Here is a 15,561-nt window from a genome sequence, read left to right as displayed (position 1 = left end):
TCTCCCACACACACACAAAAAAGCCCAGGACCACATGAAATCACAGCCAAATTCTGCCAAACATACAAGGAACTAATACATATCCTCCTGAAACTGCTCCAAAAAAGCAAGGAGGAGGGAATTCTGCCCAACTCATTATACAAGGCCAGTATTACCTATGTGCCAAAACCAAACAAGGACAAACAAAAAAAGAAAACTATAGACCAATATCCCTGATAAACACAGACACAAAATCCTCAACAAAATACTAGCAATTTGGTTTAAATCCAAAAGTACACCAAAAAGATAATACACCATGTTCAAGTGGGTTTTATACCAGGTAAGAAAAGTTGGTCAACATATCCAAATCAATAAATGTGATTCCTCACCTAAACAGAATTTAGAGGGAAAAAAAACCCATATGATCATCTCAATGCATGCATAAAAAGTATTTGATAAAATTCAGTATTTCTTTATGATAAAAAACCTTCAATAAACTAGGCATAGAAGGAAAATATATCAAAAGAATACAGGCCATATATGACAAACCCACAGCCAACACCATACTGAACAGGAAAAATTTGAAAGCATTCCCTCTAAAAACTAGAAAAAGATAGGAATGCCCATTTTTACCACTTTTATTCAACATGGTACTGGAAGTCCTAGCCAGAACAATCAGGCAAGAGAAAAAAATAAAAGGTATTCAAATTGGAAAAAAAAAAAAAAAAAAGATGCAAGAGAGGAAGGCAAGTGAATTCTGAAATTGTGACAAGTTAAGAAATTAAAACACAGGCCTATAAATTCTAAAACAAACCTATAGTTTTGGGTCAAATTCAAATAGATATTTTCATGGTCAGTATTCAGGAAGAGTTAAACTCTGGAAATATTATTAATAATGGTATATTTATGTTGATTCTTCCAATTAGATTTTCTTAAAGCTTAATAAAATGTTATTACATAAAAAAAAATTGGAAAGCAGGAATTAAAATACCTGTGTTCACTGATGATATAATCCTGTGCCTAGAAACCCCTAAAGACTCCTCAATTTAATAAATGAATTCAGCAAAGTCTCAAAAATCAATGTACAGAAATCGGTACAAAATCAATGTACAGAAATCGGTAGTATTTCTATACACCAATAACAACCATGCTGATAACCAAATCAAGAACTGAATCCCATTTATGAGAGACACAAAAATATTTAAAGACCTACAAATATATTTAACAAAGGAGGTGAAATATCTTTACAAGGAAAACTACAAACATGGATGAAAGAAATCCTAAATGGCACAAACAAATGGGAAAAAAAATCCCATGATCATGGATCAGAAGAATCAGTATTATTAAAATGACCATACTGCCCAAAGCAATCTATAGATCAAATGCAATCCCCATCAAAATACAAATATCATTTTTCAAAGAATTAGAAAAACCAATTCTTTTTTGATTTTTTATTCAGTCTCCGTAGAGACTGTCAAAAATTGCCAATGCTGACTATATTTCAAGTCGTCATGGTGGGGTATTGGGAAAAGTTTTCAATTAGCAATAATCGCACCTCAGATAAACCTCATTGGCTACGATACTGCCACTGTGCAAAGCTAGAAAAAACAATTCTAAAGTTCATATGGAACAAAAAGAGCTAAAATTGCCAAATCAATCCTAAGCAAAACAAGTCTGGAGGTATAGCATTAACTGATTTCAAACTATACTACAAGGCTGTAGTAACTAAAATAGCAAGGTAGTGTTATAAAGATAGACACATAAATTGATGGTACAGAACAGAGATCCCAGAAATAAAGCCACATACTTGCAGCCAATTGATCTTTGACAAAGTCAACAAGAACATACAGTTCGGAAAGGATATTCCTTCCAATAAATGGTGCTGGGAAAACTGTATTACCATATGCAGAAGAATGAAATGGGCCCATATCTCTCACTATATTCAAAAATCACCTCATAGTGGATTAAAGACTTGAATTTAAGACCTGAAACAATAAAAATACTATAAGAAAACCTAAAGAAAACTCTTCTGGACATTGGTCTAGGCAACAAATTCATGACTAAGACCTCAAAAGCATAGCAACAAAAACAAAAGTAGACAAATGGGACTTAATAAACTAAAGAAAATTAACAATCAACTGGATGTACAACCTACAGAATGGGAGAAAATATTTGCAAGCTATACATCTGACAATTGACTAATATCCAGAATTTACAGGGAACGCAACAATAAAAAAACCATTAAAAAGTGGGCTAAGGACATGAGTAGACATTTTTCAAAGACACATAAATGGCCAACAAGTACATAAAAAAAGGTTCAACATCACTAATCATCAGAGAAACACAAATTAAAACCACAATGAGATATCATCTTGATGATAAAATGGCTATTATTAAAAAGTCAAAAGTTAACAGATGGTGGCAGTGATATGGCGAAAAGGGAACACTTATATACAGTTGGTGGGAATGTAAATTAGTACAACTTCTATGGAAAACAGTATGGATATTTCTCAGAGAACTAAAAACAGAACTACCATTTAATCTAGCAATCCCATGACTGGGTATCTACCCAAAGGAAAATAAACCATTGTATCAAAAGGTTACCTGCACTCATATGTTTATCATAGCACTATTCACAATAGAAAAAATGCTCATCAAAGGAGGACTGGATAAAGAAATGTGGTATAAACACACAACGGAATAATATTCAACCATAAAAAGAATGAAATCATGTCTTTTGTAGTAATATGGATGGAAGTGGAGGCCATTATCTTAAGTGAAAGAATTCAGATATTGAAATTCAAATACTGCATGTTCTCACTTATAACTGGGAGCTAAATAATATGTACATATGGAAGCAGAGTGTGGAATAATAGACATTTAGGACTTGGAAGGGTGAGGAAGGAGGGAAGAGGATGATGAGAAATTACCTAATGGGTACAATATGAGTTAACTGCAGTGATGGTTACACTAAAAACCCTAACTTCACCATAATGTAATATATCAGTATGACAAAATTATACTTCTACCCCATAAATTTATACAAATAAAAAAGTTAAGAAATAGTACCACAATGAGATAGCATTTCACCACCAATAGGATGGCTATAATGAAAAAGTCAGATAATAACAAGTGCTTGTGAAAAAATGGAGAAATTGAAATTCCCACACATTGCTGGTAGAACTGTATAGTTGTACAGCAATTTGGAAAATGATTTGGTAATTCCTCAAAAAGTTAATCATGGAGACCCATATAACTTAGTAACTCTATTCTTATATATACAGTCCAGAGAATTTGAATATATATGTTCACATAAAAACTGTACACAAATGTTCACGGCAACATTATTAATAATACCCCAAAAGTAGAAAGAACTTTTTTCATCAGTCATTCAACAGATGAATTGAATGAACAAATTTGGTATATTCATACAATGAAATATTATTCAGGAACACAAAGGAATGCTATAACACAGATGAGCCTTGAAAACATTATGCTATGTAAAAGAAATAAGATGCAAAAGGCCATATATTGTGTGATTCTATTTACATAAAATATTTAGAATAGGCAACTTCATAGAGATAGCAAGAAGATTAGTGGTTTCCAGAGGCTAGGCAGTGGGGTGGGGTCTATAGGGAGTGACTGCTAATAGGCATGGGAATTCTTTCTGAGATGATGAAATGTTCTAAAAGTAGATTACGGTGATGGTTACATGACTCAATATCCTAAAAATCATTGAATTATACACTCTAGAAGGGTGGATTTTGTAGTATGTGAGTTATATTTCAATAAAGTTGTGACAACACATGTTGGCATGGATGCAGAGGGACAGGAACACTCATACACTGCTGGTGGGACTGCAAACTAGTGCAATCCCTGTGGAAAGCATTATGGAGATACCTTAAACAGATTCAAGTAGACCTACCATTCGATCCAGCAATCCCATTATTGGGCATATACCCAGAAGAACAAAAGTCATTCTATAACAAAGACACCTGTACCCGAATGTTTATAGCAGCACAATTCACAATTGCAAAGAAGTGGAAACAACCCAAGTGACCATCAATCCACGAATGGATTAGTATACTGTGGTATATGTATACCATGGAGTATTACTCAGCTATAAGAAATAATGATGATGCGACATCTCTTTGGTTCTCCTGGAGAGAGTTGGAACCCATTATATTAAGTGAAGTATCCAAAGAATGGAAAAACAAGCATCACATGTACTCACCAGAAAATTGGTTTCCCTGATCATCACCTAAATGCACATTGGGGAAGGATACCAATCGGATATCAGACTGAGATGGGGGTGGGGAGGGGATGGGTGTATGCCTACATGATGAGTGCGTTGCGCACCATCTGGGGAATGGTCATGCTTGAAGGTGCTGACTTGGGGAGGTGGGGGGGGAGGGGATGGAGGTATGACTACACGGTGAGTGCCAGGCGCAATGTCTGGAGAATGGACACCCCTGAGGCTCTGACTCAGGGGGATGGGCGGGACACAGACAATGTATATAACCTGAGCGTTTGTACCTCCATGAAGAGCTGAAATAAAAGAAAAACAAAAACCTGTTCTGTAAATAAAGTCTAAGTTGTAGTGATATAAGGCCCAAAGGAGAATGGTCTCTAACAGTGCCATGTGTCAATAGAGCCATCTATCAAACCAGGAGCCATGAGTATGTAGATGGAACTGGGTGATTCCGACAGGACAGACAAAAAGAATAGGACTCCCAACTGAGAGAGAAAATACATCTTGAAAAAAAATTCCCAAATAGGACAGTTCCAGTGACAACATTCACCCCCAAGTTCTGGAAGTCTACACATCAGAAGAACCCAGAGCTGTATAGATCTTGTGGCACCTGCAGAAACCTATTTGCCTTGACAAGAACCAAGTGAGCCAACCCAAATGGCTGGTTGTTCTCAGATTCCTTTCCTATTTTTCTTTGCTCCTACCTGAGAGGGAAGCCATAGGAGGAAAGAAGCACAAACTTATTTAGAAAAGACACAATCCTCCAGTCTCCATCTCTGTGGTTTCTACCCCTGATTTGACTCAGAGTCAAAATAAACTGCTGCTGAAAGAGAACTGGGAAACCTGACTTGTGCTTCAACATTCCAAGTCTAAGTACATCTAAGGAGCAAAGCATAAAGTAGTGCATATTCCTGTATCTGCTGGTTTGATATCTACAATCATTGCAGTGGAAATGTTGCCCAAATTCTGTCTGTTGGATAGTGGTCTCCTTATGAAATTCACCTATTGCACAAGGCTACCTCCTGTAAATATATCAAGAGAAATTTCCATGTCAAAATTATTTTAGCCACCTTGTAATAAAAAATACACACTCAACTGTTTAAAACAATAAAATTTCAAAAACTATATAGAGAGAAGGTAAATTCACCAAAAGTTTACCCTAGTAGAGTCCTGGGATGAAGCCATTATTGTTCTGTAGCAAGAACATGTTATAAGCCTTTCCTTTATGGAAAGGAGCAGTTATATTAATATTTCCAGACTGGCTCCTTAAGGACATGAACTGTGATAGACTCACTTTGTAATCTTGATGTCTAATGTTATGCAGAGTAGATGCTTAGTAAATGGTTTTTAAGCCACTAAGTGAATGAACAATGACTAACTGGGTGGCATGTATTTACTATTTGCCTGCTGTCCGCAACTAGGATATAAAATCTCCTCCTTCACCCATTTTCTATTTTGTATTTTATCTTTCTTCTTTCATACAGATAACTCTGGTTCCTACCAATATCAGTATATTTATCCATTTGCCCAAACCTGCAGGTATGTTGAGGTTGAAAAATCACAGTTAAATTTACACCTACAGACTTGGATTTTCAACGATAAGCTCAAAACTTATCAGTGATAAATTCCCATGCATTTTCATTCCATGCTTTATGTCAAAAATAAAATTTTTAGAAAATAAAAAAAATGTTCTGGCAATTATTTGTATCTAACTCTGTAGTATTGTGATTTCTTACAGAGATTAAGTAAACGTTATCCAAAATGCTTGGGAAAAGAAGTATTTCAGACTTCAATTTTTTTTAGATTTTAAAATATTTACATTATATACCAGCTGATCACTCCAAACCCAAAATTCTGAAATCCAAAATGCTACAATGAGCATTTCCTTTTGGCATGATGCACACACAAACCTTCAGATTTTGGAGCATTTCTGATTTCAGATTTTCAGATTAGGGATGCTCAACCTATAACACCAAGCCCCAGCTCCAGCATGCTAAATTGAGAAGACCAGGTTTTGAAACATTACAGTCTCCATATATCTTACCAACTACTCATCTTTAACACTGACACACTGACAGCACTATATCCCCAGGACAGACAAGCTTCAGCAGGGATGAGGTGCTGGAAATGTTCTGTTACCCAGAACTGTGTCCAATGACAGCCTCCTTTGACAGATGACATCAAATTATTCATATGAAGCCAGATATTTCATGCACATTTGAGAACACTTATTCTATAGCCTCTAGCAGAACCAGCCCTCACATTAAAACTATTTGGGCACTACAGTCTCAACTATTAGGGAGTTAGACTTATTCCTCCTGCCAATTACAGACGTTATGGGCGATTTTACACTGCAACTCTGAGAAACACCATGAAGCTCTTGCAAAAATTTTGAAAGCAGTTTCCATGAAAGCTCAAGTCCCCGTGGTTCTGGTGCGTGAATTAGAGAATTGATCCATTTTTTGTTCTGCTCCTAATCAAATTTTCCTCAGAATTCATAGGCTAATTTGGAAATAAAAAACCAAGTTATAAATTACCTCCTAAAATAAACTAAAATGCATTTTAGAGATAAAAAAATCAAAAAGTAAACCAATAACAATAACAATAAAATCTAAAATATAGGTAAACATCTCTGGTTTTCTGAATGAGAAAAATCTTCTAAACTTAAAAAGGCATCATGAAAGAAAATATTAATATACTATCATATAACATGTAATTCATGATATTAAAGATGAACAATTAAACAAAAACAATTAAATATAATAGACTGCTATCCTTGAGACATAAAGAAAACACAGGAAATAATTAAGTTCCCAAAAGGTAAAATATAAATGCTACATAGAAAGTGAAATGTTCAACTTCTTCAAGACACAACTCCAAAATGCAAATAAAGTAAAAATAAAGTACCATTTATACATTTCTCAATTTAAGAAGGCCTCAATATAGTAATAGCTAATAGCTATGGGGTGATTATGTACCAGTTATTTTTCTTAATACTATACCTATATTAAGTAATTTAATCCTCACAAAAGCCCTATGAGGTAAACAATATAATTTTTATCATTCTGATTGGACAAATGAAGAAAATGAGGCACGGATAAGTTAAGTAACTTTTCCAAAGTCACACAACTAAAATCAGAGAGCTGGTACTCTACCAAAGTCAGTTTGTCTCCAGAATCATGCTCTTAACCTCTGTGTTGCCTCAGATTGATGGGAAAGGTATGGTGTTTAAGGTATGTTCATTCATTGCTGGTTAGTGATATATGGAGACAAAATTCCTAGAAGACAATTTCATATGTGGCTATCAGAGAGCTTTGACAGTAATTTTTAGCTTTTGTCTCAATATTTTCACTTCTAGGAATTTATTCTAAAGAAACAATGTTTAAAATGAAATAGATTTATGTATGTAGAAGCTCATGACAGCATTATTTATAATCACCAAAAGAACACAGAAAACAGTCCAAGTGAGAGAAGAAGAAAATATACAAGGGCTGGAAAATTTATTTCATGGAATACTGGAGGAAAATATGCCTGGCCTGGCCAGAAATCTAGATATCCAGATACAAGAAGCACACAGAACTCCTGGGAGACTCAATGTGAAAAGGCAACCACCACATCATGTAGTTATTAGGCTGGCCAAAGTAACCATGAAAGAAACAATCCTTGGAGCAGTAAGATGGAAACAGCATATAACCTACAAGGAAAACCTATCAGACTAACTGCAGACTTCTCAACTGAAACTTTACAAGCCAGAAGGGACTTGGCATCTATCCTCAATCTTCTAACACAGAATACTGGCCAACCTAGAATTCCCTACCTGAAAAAACTAAGCTTCACCTGTGAGGGAGAAATAAAGACTTTCCCAGACAAGCTATCACTGATGGAATTTGTGAAGACCAGACCTGCCCTACAGGAAGTACTCAGACCTGCATTATACACTGAACAGCACAATAGACACTCACCAAAGTAAAATCACTCAAGAGTTAAAGTCCAGAACCTGGATTCCACAGTGGCTCAAGAGGTAAAACAAAATAGTAAGAATTTACCCAACAATCTGAACAGAAATCTACCCCAAATATCAATCCTCTCAATAAATATGAATGGCTTGAACTGTCCTCTGAAGAGACATAGACTGGCGGGGTAGATAAAAATTCACAAGCCAAGTATCTGCTGTCTACAGGAAACACACGTAACCCACAAAGATGCTTTCAGACTCAAGGTCAAGGGATACAAAACAAACTTTGAGGCAAACGGAAGCCAAAAGAAAGCGGGAGTAGCTATATTTATTTCAGATAACATAAGCTTTAAAATAGCAAAAGTAAGGAAGGACAAAGATGGTCACTATGTAATGGTGAAAGGAAAAATCCAACAATAAGACTTAACAATTCTTAATACTTATGCACTCAACTCAGGAGCACCTAGATACATAAAGCAAACCCTGTTTGATCTAAATAGGATGAAAAACAGTAACGCCATAGTAGCTGGGAATTTCAACACCCCACTGACTGAACAGGACAGAACCTCCAAGCAGAAAATAAGCAAAGAAATAATGGACTTAAACAGAGTTCTAGAACAAAAGGTTCTAACAGACATCTACAGAACATTCCACCCAAATAAAGCCAAATATAAATTTTTCTCATCAGTCCATGGAAATTTCTCCAAAATCAATCACATCCTAGGTCACAAATCAGACCTCAACAAATTTTAAAAAACAGAAATTATACCATGTATCTTCTCAGATCACAGTGGTATAAAATTAGAGTTCAATTCCAACAGAAACACTCAATGCTTCACAAAGTCATGAAAATTAAACAATCTATTGCTGAATGACTACTGGGTCAAGGAGGAGATAGAGAGGGAAATCAAAGGATTCTTAGAACTAAATGATAACAGGAACACAAGTTATCAAAATCTGTGGGATACAGCAAAAGCATTCCTGAGAGGAAAACTAATAGTGCTAAATGCTCACATCCAACAAACAGAAAGCTCAAAAATCCACAAATAAACCATCTCAAGGAACTGGAAAAGAAATAGGAAATTAATTCTATACCTAGCAGAAGAAAAGAAATAACTAAGACCAGAGTAGAACTAAATGAAATTGAGAATAAAAGAACTATATAGGAGATCAATAAAACCAAAGGTGGTTTTACAAAAAGATAAACAAAATTGACAGCCCTCTTGCTAAATTTACATGATCTAGAAGGGAAAGGACTCTAATAAACTCAATTAGAAATGAAAAAGGAGAGATCACCACAGACATCATGGAGATACAAAACATTATCTTTGAATACTATAAAAACCTATATGCCCCAAAACCACATAATGTGGAGAAAAGTGGACAAATTTCTGGAAACATACAGCCTACCTAAGTCCAACCAGGAGGAAACAGAATTCCTGAACAGACCAATATCAAACACAGAAATTGGAGCAGAAATTAAAAACCTTCCAACAAGGAAAAATTCCAGACCAGATAGGTTCACACCTGAATTTTACCAAATGCACAAAGAAGAACTCATACCTATACTGCAAAAATTATTCCACAACATTAAGAAAGATAGTGTCCTCCCCAACTCATTCTATGAAGCCAATATCATCTTGATACCAAAGCCAGGAAAGGATGCAACAAAAAAACAGAACTACAGATCAATATTCCTCGAGTATAGATGCAAAATTCCTCAACAAAATCTTAGCAAATCAAATTCAACAGCACATCAAAAATTACTTTCATCATGACCAGATGGGATTTATTCCAGAGATGCAAGGCTGGTTCAACATACACAAATCTATAAATGCAATTCACCACATAAATAAAAGCAAGAACAAAGACCATATGATTCTTTCAATAGATGTAGAAAAAGCATTTGACAAACTCCAGCACACTTTTATGATAAAAACTCTTAACAGAATAGGCATAGATAGGACATACCTTGAAATTATTAAGGCCATATACAATAAACCCACAGCCAATATCATACGGAATGGGAAAAAATTGAAAACATTCCCACTTAGAACCAGAACCAGAAAAAGTTGCCCAGTGTCTCCACTTCTATTCAACATAGTGCTGGAAGCCCTTGTCAGAGCAATGAGACAACAGAGGGGAATTATGGTGTCCAAATGGGGGCAGAAGAGATCAAACTCTCACTCTTTGCTGATGATATGATAGTATATCTAGAAAACCCCAAGGATTCAACCAAGAGACTCCTGGAACTGGTAAATGAATTCAGTAAAGTCTCAGGATATGAAATCAATGCAAACAAATCAGTGGTATTCATATACACCAATAATAGTCAAACTGAAAATCAAATAAAAAACAGCAGCACCTTTCACAATAGCTTCAAAGAAAATTAAATATCTAGTAATATATTTAATGAAAGAGGTGAGAGACATATATAGGGAGAACTACAAAACACTGAGAAAAGAAATTGTAGAAGATGTAAACAGATGGAAAAATCTACCACGATCATGGATTGGCGGAATCAATGCCATACTACCTAAAGTCATCTGGCATGGATGTAGAGAGATAGGAACATTTTTACACTGCTGGTGGGACTGCAAATGAGAACAACCCCTGTGGAAAATAATTCAGAGATACTTCAAATAGCTAAAAATAGAAATAGCATTTGATCCAGCAATCCCACTACTAGGCATCTACTCAAAGGAACAAAAGACATTCTATAATAAAGACGTCTGCACTTGAATGTTTATGGCTGCACAATTCACTATTGCAAAGATGTGGAACAACCCAAGTGCCCTTCAATCCATGAGTGGATTAATAAAATGTGGTATATGTATATTATGGAATATTACTCAATTACAAAACACAGTCGTGATCTAGCACCTCTTATATTATCCTGGATAGAGCTTGAGCCCATCCTTCAAAGTGAGGCATCACAAGAATGGAAAAATAAGCACCACATGTACACACCATCAAATTGGTACTAACTGATCAATACCAAGGTGCTCACACGGTAGTAATATTCATTGGGTGTTGGTCAGGTGGGGCATGGGGGTGGGTAAACTCACAACTAATGGATGCAGTGTGCACTGTATGGGGGAAGGCCAGGCCTCTAGCTCTGCTTTGGGTGAGACAAACATTACTTATAACCAAAATGTTTGTACCTCCATAATATCCTGAAATAAAAAAAGGAAAAAGAAAAAAATAGAAAACAATCTAAATATTAAATGTTATGAGAATGTTTAAATTAACTATAATCTATAGAGACAATGAAATATTTGATAGCCAATAAAAATTACGTTTAAGTATCCAATGATATGAGGAACACTTACGACATAAAACAAAATGTAGGATAGAAAGTTTTATGTATACTACCATCTTACATTTAAAAATACAGAAACACACTCATTTAACAAATACTAAAGAGCTCTTCTATGATACCCATCAGTAAGTAAAACAAGGTTCCCTGCCCTTCAAAAGTGACTTTCCAGTGGAGTAGGTAGACAACATATTAAGTGAATAGATCATAGAGTGAATTAGAGGGCTCAGTGCAACTGCAAAGAGAAAGAGAAGACCACAGTGATGGGAATTGGGGATGCTGGGCTGGAACACATAGGTTGCAAAATTAAATACAAGTAAGCCTCATTGAGACAGTATGATTTGAGTAAAGACTTAGAAGAGGTAGAAGATTTAGCCAAGTGAATACCTGAGGGAAGAGCATTTCAGGCTGAGAGCCCAGCTGGAGCAAAGTAGCAGATGCTATTGGTACCATACACATTTTCTGGGCACTCGCTCTATACACCTGGAAGACAGTTTACTGCAAACACCTGTGACTCGCTTCTTGCAGGCCTCTATTTTCAGACCATCAACCATACTAAGCCAGTACTTAGTGCAAACTGGAAGTTAACTTCCCTATAAACAGGACTCAACCAATGACAGCTAAGGAGTTGTGGAAAAACTATCCCCAGCTTCCCACCCTTGGATAGGATAACTCAGAGAAAAGTTCTACACTGCTTCCTAGAGCACTGTTTCTCAAACATTAATTAGGGTATATGAATCACCTGAAGTCCTTGTTAAAATGCAGATTCTCATTCAATAGGTCTGGACTGGGGCCTGAGATTCTCATTTTAACAAACTCCCAGGCAATCCCACTGCTGCAGGTCCATGGACCACACCTGCAGTACCAAGGTCTTAGAGTTCTTCAATGGGGCTGGGCTCACTTGCCCACAGCATGAGCATGTCTTTCATAGGCTTCCTTTCTATCCCTGACTCATTTTCTCTCCCTCACAGTGTTAACCTGGCATCACCTTTAAAATAAACTAGTTGCATTTACCTTGATTTAGGGTCTGTTTCTGGGGGGACCCTACCCATAGGAATGTGCCTGGTGAGCTAGAGAAACATAACAAATTCCAAGTGACTAGAGTAGACTGAGTGAGGTTCTCAGTAGTAGGAAAAGAGCTCAGAGAGGTCCTGGGGAAAATATATATAGGATTCCTGTAAGGGTTTTAGCTTGTTCTCAGAGTAAAATGAGGGTCCACTAGAGTTTTGAGCAGAGGATGAGATGATGACATACTCTGACATTAATAGCTTCACCCTGCTACCAGTGGGGGACAAGGGAGAAGCAGGGTGGTGAGGGGCTATGAACGGCACAGACTGCTGAACATGTGAGAGTTGTCATCAGATTCTGGATGTTGAAGTGAAGCAGCCGAGTAAACCATTGTCTCCTTAGGCTAGAGTTCGGGAAAGAGGTCTGTACTAGGAGATATAAAAGTGGTTACCGTCGGCATGTAAGTGGCATTCAAAGGCATGGGACTGAGTTAGATCACTTAGAAAGCCAGTGTGAATAGAAAAAAAAAAAAAAGGGAGTCTGTGAATTGAATCCTGGGACCCTTTAGTCTTAGAAAATTGGAAGTTAACATGCTCAAAGTCAATGGTAGCAGTGTCTTTGTGGAGGGGTTCCAGTTGGTTGTTATTTTTCCTTACTGTCATTATCTTGACTTCAGTACTACATCTGTGGAGCCAAAGACCCAAGGGATACACAGCATCCAATGACACGTCATTATATCTCATTGTGGCCCTACTAGTCGGGAACGATATGAAAAGAATACAGAATTTTGACAACTCACATCAGGCAATAAAGTTAAATGAGGTTTCAAAAGTATTACATAAGTTGTGAAATATCCAATGGAATGGAAAGAAAATGTGTTTTGAGCCAGATGAGACAATATTAAAATGTATAAAGAGAATCAAATAAGTATAAAACCTAAACAAGCAGTGAAGAGAATGACAGACGAACCTCAGTGGGAGAGGAGAGAAATGTTGCATAACAATCACCTGAACCCAGGAGGGAGTGATGTCTTCTGAAGCCACGGTCCCCAACCCCTGGGCCCTCGACCCGTACCAGTCAGTGGCCTGTTAGGAACTTGGCTGCACAGCAGGAGGTGAGCAGAGGGCAAGTGAGCAAAGCTTCGCCTGTATTTATAGCCACTCCCCATTACTCACATCACGCCTGAGCTCTGCCTCCTGTCAGATCAGCAGGGGCATTAGAGTCTCACAGGAGCACAAACCCTACTGTAAACCGTGCATGTGAGGAATCTAGGTTGCGTGGTCCTTATGAGAATCTAATGCCTGATGATCTGAGGTGGAGCTGAGGTGGTGATGCTAGCACTGGGGAGCAGCTGCAATACAGACTATCAATAATGGAGAAGTTTGACTGCACAGAGACGATAATAAATCAATTGCTTACAGACTCATATTCAAACCCGATCAGTGAGTGGCAAGTGACAATTAAGCTGCATCTGGTGGCAGGCTTTAAGTCACAATCTGACACTTATTTTAGTCCACACAAGGCCCACCCATTATTTCATTTACCACTTATGTCTGTGCCTCTTTCCCACACGGTGCACTGGTCCCAGTCACAGTTTTGATAAGCCAACAAGCTAACCCTAGCAAACATGAGTAAAAAACAAATGTCACTGGAGAGCTTCTTTGAAAAGGGGGAAAGACCCAATGATCAGACAGCAGAAAACTCTAAGACTGCCAATAAAATGAAAGCTTCATTTAAATGAAAATACCAAGAGTCCTACTTAAATTACAGGTTTATTGCAACAGGTGATTCACATTCTCCAAGCCTGCTTTGTATAATACGTGGTGACTGGATATCCAATGAAGCCATGAAACCTTCAAAACTGCTTTGCCACATGGAGACCAAGCACCCTGCACTAAAAGACAAGCCTTTGGAGTTTTTCAAAAGAAAAAATGTGAACATGAAGAACAGAAGCAATTACTGAAGGCCACCACTTCATCAAATGTGTCTGCACTGACAGCATCATTCTTAGTGGCTAACCGCATTGCGAAAGCTAAGAAGCCCTCTATTACGGGTGAAGAGTTGATCCTGCCTGCTGCTAAGGACACTGCTGTGAACTTTTAGGAGACACTGCAGTTCCAAAGGTAGCATGTGCTCCTCTTTCAGCTAGCACCACAACTAGACAAGTTGATGAAATAGCAGAGGATACTGAGGCACAATTGTTAGGATTAATGAGTCACTGTGGTACACAATCCAGGTCGATGAGTCTACCAATGTTGACAAGGCAACAATGCTTGCTTTTGTGCAATATATTTTTCAGGACAATGTGCATAAGGATATGTCACATGCACTTCTGTTGCCAACCTACACCACAGCTGCAGAGCTATTCAAGCCTTTGAATGATTACATATCAGGAAAACTGAATTGGTCATTTTGTGTCCATATATGCACAGACAGAGTGGCTGCCATGACTGGATGTCTTTCTGCTTTCACTACTCGGGTCAAGGAGGTCACTTCTGAATGTGAGTCCATACACTGTGTCATCCATAGAGAAATACTGGCTAGATGAAAAATGTCACCTGAACTAAACAACATTTTGCAGGATGTGATTAAAAGTGTCAACTTCATTAAAAGTACATGCCCTTAACTCATATGTATTAGGGCAGCTCTGTAAGGAGATGGACGCAGAGCACACATGCCTTCTCTTATACACAGAAGTGAGAAGGCTTTCAAAGTAGATCACTGGCCAGAGTTTTTGAGTTACGAGAGCCACTCCAGAGATTTCTTTTAGAAAAACAGTCACCACTGGCATCACATTTCAGTGACACAGAATGGGTGGCAAAACTTGCTTACTTGTGTGACATATTCAATCTGCTCAACCAACTCAATCTGTCACTTTGGGGGAGAATGTGACAATTGTGTTCAAGTCAGCAGATAAAGTGGCTGCATTCAGAGCCAAACTGGAATTATGGGGGTGACGAGTAAACACTGGGATTTTTGACGTTTCAAACATTAGCAGAGATTTTGAAAGAGACTGAGCCAGAACCTTCTTTCTCCCAGGTGGTGCAT

General features: G+C 37.3%; 1 protein-coding gene and 1 non-coding gene across 3 annotated transcripts in view; both read right to left on the bottom strand.

The window, feature by feature from the left end:
- UNC13C (unc-13 homolog C) overlaps positions 1-15,561 on the bottom strand; it is a 533,240-nt gene that overhangs the window by 448,969 nt on the left and 68,710 nt on the right. The window lies entirely within an intron of this gene.
- Positions 1,439-1,579, bottom strand: LOC123631036. The gene has a single exon (XR_006732920.1). It is a non-coding gene; the product is annotated as a U4 spliceosomal RNA (small nuclear RNA).

The sequence above is a fragment of the Lemur catta genome, chromosome 1 (genome assembly GCF_020740605.2).
Source record: "Lemur catta isolate mLemCat1 chromosome 1, mLemCat1.pri, whole genome shotgun sequence".
Lineage (NCBI taxonomy): Eukaryota > Metazoa > Chordata > Mammalia > Primates > Lemuridae > Lemur > Lemur catta.
Note: the sequence above shows the minus strand (reverse complement) of the source record. Positions and strands in the feature narration are given on the sequence as shown.